Genomic DNA, 13,029 nt, shown 5'->3' with positions numbered 1-13,029 from the left:
ATGGGCCTTTCTTTTTAACTATAATCTCAAATTTTAGGTACTTGGAATTGAAATAAAAACTTGAAATTCGGTATGCTTGTACGTTTTCATTAACTTAAACTAAGTAAGGAATCAAAACTAGATATTCCCGACTTTAGAGTGGATTTATGGGTAACTGAAAAATCTTCCTAATGTAATTTATATGGGACACCTATTACACCCCAAAATTATTGGGCAGTTGCTGTAGGGTTACAATGATTAAATTTAGCATGATTGTAGCTTTTCGGGACTAACGTACAGGAAAATTGCCAAAAGTGAATATTTTTAATTTTTAGGGAGTCTAAGGGGGATGAAGAAATTCCCCATGTTATTTAAGTGGACTTTCTGGGGGGATCTATAATGCCATATTTTAGGTACTTTGAATTGGAATAAATATTTGAAATTCGGTATTCTTGTACGTTTTTGTTGGCGTTAGGGGTCTACCTACGTAAGTCATCAGAAACAAAAATTTTCAACTATAGAGTTGTTTTATAGGGAACTGAAAAATCTTTCCTATGTTATTTATATGGAACATCTACACCCCAAAATGTTTAGGCACTTCCGGCAGGATCAGAATGATGAAATTTCGCATGATTGTAGCCTTCCTGGAATAACCCACAAGAAAATTGCTAATAGTGAATATTTTTAGTTTTTAAAGGGTGTAACGGGGGATAAAGAAAGTGCCATGTTATTTAAATAGGTGTTTCCTTGCAATCCTTGGTATATAAAATTTCATATTTACATAGTTAAGGGAGAAAAAGAAGCTTCGAAAATTGGTAGAAATGTAGGCTTAAGAGGTGAGAGGCCGTAGGTCGAGCAAAAAGCCGGGGCTTGGGGGTCGGAGCCCCGAGCTGGGCCAAATTCAGGACATGTAATTAAAGAGCAAGTGCACGAAATTCACTCCTGATGCAAAGGCTGATACGTACAAGATGCGAGGCCGTAAGCCGAGCTAACACGAGGTTCTGGAGGCGGAGCCCCCAGTTAACCAGAGGCTAGTTTTAGGTAATAAAACTGATGAAATATAAATATTTACAATAAAGAATATACTTCTTTTATTTGTGTTAATGTAATTCTGGCTTTGTTAGATGAAAAGTGCATTCAGAATTAAGGCATTGAAAATGTATTCTTTGACATAATTATTGATATAAAGTATGTATTAAAATGTAGATTCATTTAAATACGGGTTTCCCTCTACTAACGTCCTCAAGTACAACTAGTCTCTCCTATGTTTGTGAATATATTGTAGTTTTAATTTTAACCAAAATTCACTAACAGCATGTTTCAACAAATTCAACTTACAGTAAAAAAATAATTCATTCAAGCTAACTACGAACATGTTTACTTGTTACAGTAACAACGTAGGATTTGTACTTAATTCTTCTTAAAATATTTAGTTAACTGATTATACCATCTTCTGTTTTTCTTACTATCTTCAGTCACATTGTATGTAAACTTACGTCATTGCGTATACTAGGATATAAAATTTATGAGATGAACTGAAATTGATGAGATGAGATGACTGCACAAAATGTTATTTGTTTCAGTATATAGTTGACTTGACATGAAAATTTCAAGATACTATCATGGAGACACCACATTCATATACTACACCTTAAAGGATATGAAGGTACAGGAGATAACTACCAGAGTCCATTCTAGCAAAGTTTCAGCTACTGAAGTTTAATTATCACACACAACATTAAAATAAATGATAACTATTTCTTTACCTCATCGCTTGGACAATATTGGTTTATCTACAGTTTTGATATGTTAAAACTATTATGCAGAGGTATGCAGTAATATTAAGATCTATTTAAAATCAAAAATGTTTTGATTTTGAGATCTTGAAAACTTATTATGATTTTTTTTTTTTTTTAAATATCTGGGAGTCACTATATAAAGATCACCCACTGCACCTATCTCACATTGGACTACTTGAATTTGAAATCAAAATTGTTTATCAACTACTCTTTACAAGACATCTGTATTTGAGTGCAAAAGTCCAGACGTTAATGTCTTAAATTAGAATGTGTAACGGAGAAAAAGAACTGTAATTATTGCACCCCTCTGATAATCCTGTTACCTCTGAAATTAGATTTTGCCTATTTTTGTTATTTTTATTTATAGGGACTACAGAAATACGAAGAAACACAACAAATATGTAAAGACTTGGTTATTTCATTCAAATATCATCACTTAAAAATGTATTTTACTATGTATAAATATCGTTCATCCAATTAAAACATTATTATTTTCTTGTATTTATTTGATAATATTGCTTTGAAGGAGATACGTTTCCATGAATAAATTCAACTATTTATTATTACTACGAAGTCAACTTTCCAGATCAAGTGTTTCCTTTAAATTGCCTATCTTTATAATGTGAATAGTATGCATGCACACCTACTTTTTCTCTATTACTTACGTTTTTTCCTGATGTCATATTTTACTCATTATTACGGTGACTTTGCACGCTTTATATCTTTTGTCTTCTACTTTTTAATGGATTTCACAAAGAAGTTAATAACACGAATGGAGTACCTTCATTTAATGTGGTTTCTTTACAAATTCATATTTAAATAACATCAATTAAATATCATTCTTTATTTTCAAAAAAACCAAAACCATCTTGTCGTGACACGTAACTTTATTCTCTGTTTCTCGTTGACCACTCAATCTTCCTTTGTTCATTAAGGTAGAAAAGTCTTTTTCCAAGTATAATTTCTCGTTAAAATTAGACAAGTTTTCTGTAATATGTTGTAAGTTTCTTGTTTAGAAGATTAACAAGAATGTAAGTGATGAAAAGCTTTATTTTACATTATCACTTTGGGCGTGGGACATAAACGTAGTTTAATTTACATTTGAACTCGAGTACATTTCGTGCTTATCTTTTCCTGATTCATCCTAATAGAGTAAGCATGAATACACTGTTCCAATCCTTCTGTGATATACAGCAGCATATTACCTAAGTGAAATTTTGTTGTACCCAAAATTTTGCCCTGTCCTGCAGGGTTGAAAAAGAAACAAGTTTTTAAAAAAAACACACACACAAAAAGAACGTTTTTATGTTTAAAACATGTTTTTTTTTGTTTAAAACGTTTTTCAACGTTTACAAAGTACTGTGTTTTAAACAAAAAAAAAAAAACACATTTAAAATGTTTATTTTGTTTAAAACAATAATCTAAATAGACCTATATATTCCATTTTTATACGCTCTCAGGTACTATTTGCCATCTATATTCAACCGTTAGATCAAATTTCGGGAACTTCCCTAATCTCGATCCGTCCAAATGTTCAATTCCGGAGAAAGAAATCTGGATTTTCCTGATTTCTTTTCACTGAATATGTAGTTTCCTTGTGTTATGTTCTACTGGTCGTCTGCATTCTTTATCTTTAAACGCCCATTGACGCAACTGCTGTATCAGGGCTTTAAACCTCAATGGCTCAGTCCCTAATTAAGGCTGGAAAATGGTTTTGGAACCACTTTATTCCTGAAGGATGCAGCTTTCCGCTGGTGTGCATTTTATCTATGTGGAGGTACCACGTGGGGGTGGTAGGAGGGTAAATATCTTGTTCTTTTGTTTTTTTTTTTAACTTTTTTTGGGGGGAGCCATTCCCCCTCTTGGGAAATAGATTCATAAAAATTATTACGTGAAGCAATGAAGTAGACCACTACATGGTAATATCGTGTATTTGTACTTCTTGCTTATATGGGAGAGCAGGGAGGGGGCAAAATTAGCCAATTTTTCGAGTTTCAGTTTTTGACGTAAATTACATTTATTTTCACAACAAACAGCAATAGCTCAGCCCCTAGTTGAGCTAGAAAGATGATTTGGTACCAAAGTATTCCTGAGGAATGAAGCCTTCCGCTAGTATGCATTTTATTAGGGATGGGCACGAGTGGAGCTAAAACTCGACTCGACTCGAAACTCGAAGCAAATTCGAGTCGAATCAAAGGTAATTTTCTCGAGTCGAGTTTCGAGCCAAGTTACTGTTTTGAGGTCGAGTTTCGAGTCGAGGTCGAGTTTGATAAACGGCTCGCTCGTTTAGCTCGTTTTAACTCGTTTTGAAATCATGGTCTAATTAGACTGGAAAGCGAAAGTCATAAAAAATGTAAGCAGTAATATGGAACATTTTTAATGTTGCTCAGAAGATGGGACACTGCTCGCATCCCGTCTCGTCTCGATTAACAAGACAATTATGGATTTTTATAAAGAGACAGCCTCAAATGTGAGCACCAATGTAAACACCGATATATACTGTAGTCCTTACCACGAAGGCTGAGACCTGCACGATCTAACTTTTGAGCCGAAGCAGAAGCCCAACCCAGGTAGTGATGTTAACTGGCTCAGTTCGGTTCAACTGAGGAGCAGCTCGAGCCGGTTCGGTTGAGATGAGGCACCGGCTCGGCTCAGGTGAGCCTTCGGGTCGAGCCGGCTCGGTTAGGTGGGCTGTTGGCTCGGTTCGATAGTGAATGAACTGTGAGCCGAGCAGCTAGAGTCGTTGAGAACCCGAGCCGAGCAGGTTTGAACATGTTTGGCCGACGCAGTCTAACTTTTAACGATTTTTTGTTCGAGCCTGGATACTTGCTCTTCCGGAACTGAAGCCCAGAACCTCGTGAACGATGTCCTTACCTCCTTGACTTCACCTTTTCCGGAGTCAGCAGTCAACTAATTTTTAGTATTCAGATACAAACCGCCTATCATTGATATTTATACACGCTGGTGTTGTTGTTATAATAATAATAATAATAATATTAATATTAATAATAATAATAATAATAATAATAGTAATAATAATAATAATAATAATAATAATAATAATAATAATAATAATAATAATAATAAGTTGTAGTAATAGTAAGTATCATTGATAATAATTATATTGTCTATGTAGGATACTTGAAGAAAGTACTTGAAACTACACACAGCATTTGGCTCGATTTGGCTCGACTCGACTCGAAACTCGAGTCGAGTTGGAGGAAATTTTTCGAGCCGAGTTCTCGAGTCGAGCTCAATGATGTCGGTTTCGAGTCGAGTCGAGTTTCAATGAAAACTCGCTCGAACACGCTCGTGCCCATCCCTACATTTTATGTATGTAGGGGGTATTTATGTACGGCCGAGAGAGGGAGGATGAAGTTCGTTTTTTAAATTTTTCATCAATTTTTTCATCAGATTTTGGAGGCCATTCCTCCTCCTTTGTGATACTTCCACAAAAATTAGTATGTGAAGCAATGAAGTAGTCCCCTACATGATAGTAACCTGTATATGTACTTGTGTTTATAGAGGAAGAGGGGATTAAATTTGGCTAATTTACATTCAGTTTCAGAATGGTTCCATATAAGGCGAGGTATATCTTACTGAAGCGATCTAGAAGCATAATTCTTGTTCGTATACATGATGTGTGCAGCAAAAACGATTTGCATATGAACATGGTACTATAGTGGGGGACGGGAGAGAATGTCTAATTCAGTGAATGTTTTTTCTGCGCATTTTTTAATACTTCCTACATAAAACGAATTCATTACGCAATGGCAGCAATGACTACCGTTTCTTATATTATTGTCATAGGTATGTGGCCTACACATTAGCATAATTTTGTCAGCGCAGCTGACTGCAAGAGTTGCCAGGGCCCCGCAAAGTCAATATTTTCATATGCTTTAATGATTTTTATGTATGTTCGTTTCTACAAATACGGCGGGAATTTCACGAATATTACCTCGTTGGAATCTGTGGTCTATTAGCTTTCCAACTGTGTATCAACCATGACTCTGTGATAATTAGGAGGGTCACCAGAGCTCCGAACGTGAGAGTCTACCATTTTGTTAAAATCCCTGGCGGGCGTCTAAAGGTTAATTGTGTTGTTATGCCATAGACGCTAATCATTATTAGGTATCCATGTTGCAGATAGAGATGTATCTTGAAAACTGTTTAGTTAAAAAATGTCATTTGCTCCTTGTAGGCTAGTCACTGCTCTTTTCTATGAGTTGTATTGTATTTGTGTGAGTGTTTCTTCCAGCTTATGATGTGAGAACTGTTCATTATTATGGAAATGATAGTGATCAAAAGTATTCAAGTTTTGAATTTGTGAATTTGGATCTTAGAATAGTGTATAGTGTGTTTAACCTCAGATATTCTTGGAAATCAAGAAATGTTCAAATACTTCACTTGAATTTCTGTTGGTTTCGTTCTATGCACATTGATGTACAGAATTTCGTTCAGTAATTGCTGTTATAATAAGAATATAACTCTGCTTGTAATTTACTCCATGCACAAATCCTGCGGAGGATGGGTTGTTTGTTAGAAAATTAAATTAGCTTCTTCAATCTGATATTTTAGTTGCTTTAAACATGTTCAACCACCATCGAAAAGAAAACACGTTTAAAACAAACTGAATAAAACAACAGCCCTCGTTTAAAACTTGTTTTAAACACTTGTTTTAAGCATATCAGCCCTGCTGTCGTGCCCATGAATGATATAAAAGTTCTGACAAGGGACTATTCGGTCTTAGTGTAAAACGGAAAACTTTAACTACTTTCTAAATTAATAAAATAATTAAAAATAACAATTTTCAGATCACACTCATTACGAATTCCACGATATTATTAGCACTTAACATGAAAGAATGTCCAAAGATGACATATGATACTATACCAGTCAATAGTACTTTTTAAGCTTAACACAATGATACATGCCAATATAAAATCTAATGTATACTTTTCGAGGAAATTTTGAAAAAATAATTGTCTTGTAAACCTAAAATTTGATGCTGAACGAAAACTACGCCACTTATTAAGGTGAAACTAATAATGAAGAATACTCTCATGAAACTTTATTATGATACTAACAGAATGGAAGTAGGTAATGTGGATTATGAGACATAGCCCAAAATTACGATTCATTCTATAACATCATAAGGGGTAGATCCAGGATCGACTTCTGGGGGGGCGGTGGGTTGTCATGCTGCTACTTTTAAGGGCTCCAAACTTTAGGGATGGGTTTTATTTTTATATATATATATATATATATATATATATATATATATATATATATATATATATAAAATAAGAAAGCTGGGGGAGCGATCGCCCCGATCGCCCCCCCCCCTGATCCGCCCCTGAACATCATCATCATCATAGGTACTCTGCCATTATTGGCAAGTCACTTGCTTCAACTAAGACATTTCCATGCTCCATGATTTTCTGCTAACCTCTTCGTTTTCACGTGTGATTTTTCTGTTTTGATATCGTCCATTAATTGAAGCTCCATCGCCTTCTCCGTCTTCTTCCTGACACCATACTCTCTAATGGGGCGTTTACACTTAGTCGATTTGCGTTCGATTCAGTTGAATTGACGACACTTTCAACTTAATCGACCGTGTAAACAGGACTTCAACTTAATCGCTTGTTGATCGAAAGCGACTAATCGACTAGCAACTGAATTGAAAGACGTTCTATTTTCTGTGGTCGATTCTATTTTCTTCTGCTCTAACATCGCAAATTGTACCAATTACTTTTTGCTTGGACATCTTTAAAATTGCCAGTCGATTTCGAATCGACCAGAGGAGAGCGAGTCGACAAGGAGCATTCAATTTCGGTTGAAACAATTGAACACATCCATCGGTCTCATTCGGTCTAGTTGCTTCGATTTAGTCGCAAATGCAGCGAGTCGATTTAGCCGTGCGACTAAATCGACCAAGTGTAAACGCCCCATAAGACGTCTCTCATGATACAGTTCTTTCTTAGGCAATGTCCCAAGCAGTTTCTCTTCCTCTTCTTAATAATATTTAAAATTCCTCTTTTCTCCATCACCATTTCTAACATCCTCCCATTTCTTTTCCGCTCGACCCAGCTAATTCTCTCCATTCTTCTGCACACCCACATTTCGAAAGCTTCCAATTGTTTTTCATCATTTTTACGTAATGTCCATGTTTCTGACCCACATAGCAAAATACTCTAAATGAGGCACTTTATGAATCTTTTACTCAACTCTTTATTCAAGTTCTCACAAAGTAGAAATTTCTTCCTCCTAAAGTATTATTTCACCTTTCCTATCCTTGGTTTTATTTCAGGTTCGCACTTCATATCATTACTAAGAATATTATTCAGATATCGAAAGTAAGTCTTCGTGCGTAGTTTTAGAGAAAATGAATAAAACAAATTTCGTTTTGTGAATCTAAGAATGTGTTCTGTAGGTTAAACTAACACTGATCCTGAAGTATTCATTATTCAAGCTTTTCATTATAATATTAGCAAGACGGCAGAATACAGCATGATTAGTGAGTCATAGCACAAAATTATGAATTATTCTTAAGCTTTAAATTTGGTTCAATCTGATATTGTCCCAGGGTAAGATAATCGATATAGCCTACAACTTGAGATTATCAACATGACATGCTTGGAGGTAAATTCTCAAACGTAGCTTTTTTTTTCTATTTTTTGAGAAAATTTAATTTCAATCACTTTAAAGTGTACGTTGTTCGTGTCAATCTGATGCAGTTGAAAGTTTTTATTCTTCTGGAAAAGTTTTTTATTCTTACTTTATGTGCTCTATAAGACAAATATGAACAGTTAAATAATAGATTGTGTCTATTGTTGCTTGATTTCTCCGAACAGTGCCGCACATATTACTTGTAAATACACTATTTATTATTATATAATAATAATAATAATAGTTATTATTATTATTATTATTATTATTATTATTATTATTATTATTATTATTATTATTATTAAGTATTCTGCCTTTGGGTAGGTCCTAGGACTAAGAGGGATTTTTCTTTTTTTTCTTCTTAATTTTCAGCTTGAGCCTAGAAGTGTTTCTTCCATGTTTCTCGATATTCAGCTTCCTCTTTTTAATTCCCAATATTTTCTTCTATTTTTTAAATCATTGATCATTTGTGTTTATTTTCTTCCTATTCCTCGCTTTCCACCCAGTTTTTTTTTTTTTTTTTTCCTGTGGCGGTATGAAGAAGACAATTTCTTCGCAAGATCTTTCCGATTCAATTGGCCTTCCTACGAAGGATGCTGTCTTATCCGTTTTGAAACATCTTCGCTGCTTACTCTTTCTGTCCATTTTATCTTCTTCTTCCTCCAACACCACATTTCGAAGCTTTCTAAATATTTCTTAGAGAGAAAACTTCCGTAGTATCCAAGTCTCTAAACCATACTGTCCTATACTCCATATATAGCACTCGACCAATTTCTTCCTTAGTCCAATATTAAGGCTGCTTGTATAGTCCAATACTAAGGCTACATTAAATAATATAACAGTATAAACGTTCATAAATTGTCATTTGCTTCATGAGATTAAAAAGAGATGTGAAAATATCAATAAGTGTAAAGAAACACAGCAGAAACATCACTGAAGGGTCTGCTTTGCTAATATAACTTGTCCAAGCTATAACAATAAGATACTTCAACAACACTGAAGATATGAATATAATCTGTATCAATGACGGCCAATTTATGCAGGCCAGGACAAACTGAGAAATATACTTGGGGTCATTTTCCATTTCTCTGCTTTCCATCTAAATCGACGGTACGCTAAATAAGTCACATTTTCTGAATCTTTGTTCTGTTTTATGTATCCTTCTTCTTATTCCATATGTATAGCACAATTAGGACTGAACTATGATACGAACATTTGACAGTAACTCTCGCATTTATCTGAAAATCGGCCTCGTACCAACGGCTCTACATTGCAGTATACTTGGTAGCAAAAATGTCAAATAAACTTTTGTCATAATCAAAAGTTAAGCCTTGATACAGATATATTACCCAGACTAGTTTTTCTCTTCTTGTTGCGCACAGAGTTTAAAGGTAAAAAAAAACTGATACTTTTTTATTTTTCTTTGCGAACCACCATTTAACCATCACTGATCTGTAGAGAAATCTTTCGTATCATTGTTATAAATACATATTTAAGCTGAAAAAGTATATTATCAGACAATGCACATCACGAGTATGAATGTATACACTGATTTTTTTAAATACTATTATATAAACCTCATGAAATTTGATTAAATGGAAACTATTAAATACAATTAAAATTTGCTTGTACAATTGTAGTTTGCCCTTATTGTAAATATTGAGAAATTCTATAACCACATATCCTCTTCTCTAAGTTCTTTTCTTATTATGCAGCAAAGAAAGTGTTTAGAAAGTCTTCGTAGAATTCTCTGATTCATTGTAGATCTTTTACTTGGTACAAAATATCTTCTAAGCAGACTAAATAGATACTTTAAGGTCTAAAGAAGGTTTCTTTAATGTTGATTTTATTGTTCCTTGAATGACATGATGATCTGAGAGACAATTTTATCCCTGTGAGATTGACCATGTGTGATATAACTATAGCCGTGTCGCACACAAAAGATGGCCATCTATCATTGTCATCAATAATACGTTCCTAACGTTCTGACTTGAATTATTACTTTATACCCAGAAAGAGAGAGAGAGAGAGAGAAGTGGACACTGGTATTGGTGAAGTAAAAGATGGTGAGAAATAACAAACGTCCCACCGTTGCGATATTGAGGGTTTCCATCTAATGTAGAGGAGGAATGAGAATTTTGGAAATATTTCTCTCATATTCAAGGGTTATTCATTTAATTACCCAACTTCTGCTCTAAACAATTAAGAGGTGGTTTATTTCCCATTTGTATTTGTCCCCAGTTTATTTCCCATTTGTATTTGTCCCCATCACAATACCTTCCTACTGTATCTACCTACTAATTCCAACATTGTCACTACCACTGGAACCATTCTTACGACGCCTCTTGTGAAATCCACTGGAGTTCTATCGTGGTATTATCCTGGATGGTCAAATCGCTTTCTTTTTAAGGCGAATTTCAGTATAAGAAACAGGAAATGAAAAAAGTCACTTAGAGTCAGTTCCAGCGAGAAGGGGATAGAGTTAACGGGGATATTGTTTTTGGCCAAGAGGTTGGGCGCCATTCTTCAAGTGTAACACTTGAGAACTATAGAATTGTCATGGTGCAAATACTGGTGCCAAATGCCACTATTTACGACAAAGGAATTATGAAATCGTCGTAACACAGCTATATAGTTGTTCTTAATGAACGTTTGGTCACTACGAACAAGATGCGCGATTTCGAACATGTAGAAAAAACACAGTAAATAGCACTTGCACCCGGGATCGATCTTGTGTGGCCCTTTTGAGTCTTGGGGATTCAGATGCCATTCATTTGGACGGTATTACCTTGGTTTAGGGATCGTCCTGTAAGTTCATGGTCATCTTCTGCGATGATAACAGCCAGAAATTTCGGATCGTTGGCGGTTATTCTCTCCAATTTCCTCTTAAAGCTGATGCTACTGTGTCAGAATCCTTGACACGAATTTCGTTGACGTAAGTGCATCTCTAGGTTTACTTGAATAAGTTTTAATATAAACTGATGGAAATGTTTAACTCTTCCAATTTCATGGTCGGTCGGTGGACTATACTATCTCACACTTATGGTTTCCAGCATGGATCTTCACTCCTTCCTCATACTAACAGAAACTAGCCATTTTAAAAAGACATGCCTTCCGCATTTCTCTCCCCAGCCCAACCCGTGATTTACATTCCTTAATATCATTTTCTATACTCAGCTACCATCTCGAAAGTCTCCACTTAAAATTCATCACTCAATGGTACACATCACCATCCTCTACTGTTTGAAACTATGCACCATCTTGCACTTTACTCATAGTCGGCACGATAACATAATACTCCACTTCATCTTCTCTTTACATTATATTGCTACACAGCCCCTCCAGATCATCTTGATCTACAGATTCTCGAAGACTATCGTTTGCATGTCCATCTTTTCCCATCCTGTGCACAGTAATCCCATTTCACTAATAGGGTTCACCACGTCTCCAGAACTACCCCTAGGCAGAAGATAACCTCATTCGTCTTTCTAACAAACTTGTGTTGTGCCGTCAAGTGCACTTCACCTCATCACTCATTTTCATCATGCGTTATGATTTCTCTTTCTTTGCTCTTTGTCTCTGGTATTAAATTTCTCACATTCGTTATATTGTGTTTTCTACTCTTACTGAATGTGAATGTGTTTTCTATCCTGTAAATGTGTATGTGAATATGAATATGTATGAATTTGTTTCTACCCTTATTTCTGAATTTATGAAATTAATGGCATTTATAGTTATTATGACGCATTTAAGACGTAATTCTCGTATATTTTCCATAATATAATTATTGTTGGTAGCTTCTGCTAAATTTATATATATATTCTTCAGATCTTGGTGCAAGTTAGTTGTAAACCTGGGGCCCCGCAAAATGTTCCCAATCGGGCCCCGCACCAGCTGAGGCCGGGCCTGAGTGTTGTGTATAATGCTCTGTTGTATTTATGCTATACCTTGTTTATGTCCAGAGTAACCGCAAATATCTTTATGATCATAAAGATCATGAAGACCTTTCCACCAGAATGATGATGATAATAATAAAGTTTAATAAATAAATAACACAGTCCATAGCCCAACAACCAATCATTTACTACCATAGTGATCCTCTCAACTCACTTCCCTAAAAGAGGGTTTAGCCCTCTTAGAGATTGCTAGCCCATGGTTAGCCTTAAAAAAAACGTTTTTATTGCAATTGTGGCATTTTAATAGATAGATTGCAAAATAACTTTCGAAAGTCCTTTTGGTATAAGGGCAAATTGACAAAGGAACTATGGCATTTATAGTTATTATCAGGGCCCGGATCTTGTTGACAAGTCAACTTTTTTCTGTTACGTATAGGACAAGGCGAGTTCAAATAAAAACGTAATCCATCAACTCTTGGTTCCAAAAATATATTTTTAAGGGTCAACTTTTGGTCACTTTTTGCCGTTGTAAAGTTTCAGGTCAATTTTTAATATTTTAAGGTAAATTTAAGTCACTTATTGTCTTTTTATTCTTTTTCTTCTACATAAGGAAATCTTAAAATGAAAACTATTTTCGGATTTTAAAACACGAAGTTAAATGATCTTTCTTCCTGCTTCCTGATTAT

General features: G+C 34.9%; 1 protein-coding gene across 1 annotated transcript in view; it reads left to right on the top strand.

Annotated features, from left to right (window-relative positions):
• The window catches only part of Dh31 (diuretic hormone class 2), a 623,319-nt gene that overhangs the window by 539,660 nt on the left and 70,630 nt on the right, over positions 1–13,029 (top strand). The gene's annotated exons all lie outside the window — the stretch shown is intronic.

The sequence above is a fragment of the Thermobia domestica genome, chromosome 3 (assembly GCF_964235325.1).
Source record: "Thermobia domestica chromosome 3, izTheDome1.hap1.1, whole genome shotgun sequence".
Classification (NCBI taxonomy): Eukaryota; Metazoa; Arthropoda; class Insecta; order Zygentoma; family Lepismatidae; genus Thermobia; species Thermobia domestica.
Note: the sequence above shows the minus strand (reverse complement) of the source record. Positions and strands in the feature narration are given on the sequence as shown.